This window comes from Austrofundulus limnaeus, unplaced genomic scaffold (assembly GCF_001266775.1).
Source record: "Austrofundulus limnaeus strain Quisiro unplaced genomic scaffold, Austrofundulus_limnaeus-1.0 Scaffold223, whole genome shotgun sequence".
Lineage (NCBI taxonomy): Eukaryota > Metazoa > Chordata > Actinopteri > Cyprinodontiformes > Rivulidae > Austrofundulus > Austrofundulus limnaeus.
In genome coordinates this window covers 541037-542934 of record NW_013952625.1, presented here as the reverse complement: position 1 = coordinate 542934, position 1898 = coordinate 541037, and positions in this window count along the sequence as shown.

Sequence of the window (1898 nt, the reverse complement as noted above, 5' to 3'; positions counted from 1 at the left end):
TTACATCTCAGATACATGTTATCACAATCTAGCAAATCAGGTAAAAAAAAAAACTAAAATCCAATTATTTTACTTTAAAATAAGAAACAAATACAGAAAAACAAAGTTGATTCTCTATTGCTCTTTCCACACCATAATTAAACATGAAATTTTCAAACTTCATTTTCTTAACTTGTAAGTCGGTCTGCTGTCATCAGTGACAAAAAGCAAAAACATGAAACTGTTTTACATTTAAAGTACTACTTTTGGGGCCAGAAAAATGTTAATGTGKGCMAAATTTGGCCCACAGGCCTTAAGTTTGTCACTTAAATCACAGAGAAAACAAAAATAAAACAAGGAAAATGAAAACAATCTTGYTAAAATTACATAATTACAATGTAAAGCATTAGTGTTGTGTTAGGCAGATCTTTAAGATTAAAACTTCATTTGTTTACTAACTATTATTTTTGCTTAAGAAATAAAAAACAAGCAAAAAACATTCAATTGGTTCTTAAATATAATTGCAATAACCTTTTCATGCTTGCTCGTTCTCGTGTTATTTATTCGTTGAAAAAAAAAACATTTGCGCAGAGATGAGGCCTGGACTTGTGGCTTTTTTTTTAATATCCTAAAGCGATTTACCTTGTAAATGAAACATTCCTGCAGATTAGTCAGGAATAGAGCGTTCAGTTTGATCAATTTAGAAATGTAAAATAAAAAAAAAGACTGTCTGTTCAAACAATATTCTGTCAGATTTGACCCACATTTAATCAGTTCATTAAAGCCTGATTTTACACACGTTTCCACATATAAAATGGCTGATTTGAAGAGAAAACAACAGTTTTATGAATCACTAATTTTCAGCCTCATGAGAAACATTCCACTGTTCTGGTGTTCATTTGTTGAGGTCGAGGCCTTCAGCGACGTGCTAATAGGTTTTAAGGCAGCTAATTAGATCCTGAACTGTTTGTAACGTGACATAATGCTGCCACGGTTCTGTTTTTCTCTGCTGTGGGACACCAGTGAGGAGCAGTGAGGGAGCTGGAGGAAAAATGGGTTCTGCAGAGGTTGTTTTATTTTCCTGACGAGCTGCACTTACTCTCTGTTTCCGGGTCACTTCCCCCTGTTCAGTGCTGCAGCCCCTCGTTGATTCAACCCCCACCTCCTGTCACGGCCATTCAAAGACCCCGTCACCGTTAACCTGTTCATTCACCCACTCTGTCTGCCTTCCCCAACCAAAGTCCAACTGAGCCGGGCCTGGGCTTGTTCTGCTGGGTCCAAAACAGCAGGGATGTGTCCATCAGGCTGACGCTCTGTTTGAATATGTTGAGCCCAAGATGTAATTATTTTCTCTGACTTATTTATTAGTGTCAGCAATAACACCTAATGTTCAGCGTGAGCTTGAAATGCTTTTTTTCTAAATAATATAAAAACATGTTAGTCATGGGTTCAAAACAAGCCTCAAGTTATGAGAACCAGCTAAACTAGTCAGTGTTCAACAACAACTGGTTAAAATTTAAGTCTTCAGCCAGACTCAGTTACTGAAGGTTTTCCGTCTAAGGGAGTACTGTTAATGGGTTAGTTATGTACTGGTCATGGTTAGGGTTAGTTATGTACTGGTCATGGTTAGGATTAGTTATGTACTGGTCATGGTTAAGTTTAGGGTTAGTTATGTACTGGTCATAGGGTTGGTTATGTACTGTCATAGTTAAATTTAGAGTCAGTTATGTATTGGTCTTGATTAGGGGTAGTTATGTACTGGTCATAGTTAAGTTTAGGGTTAGTTATGTACTGGTCATAGGGTTAGGTATGTACTGGTCATAGGGTTAGGTATGTACTGGTCATAGTTAAATTTAGGGTTAGTTATGTACTGGTCATAGCTAAATTTAGGGTTAGTTATGTACTGGTCATGGTTAGGG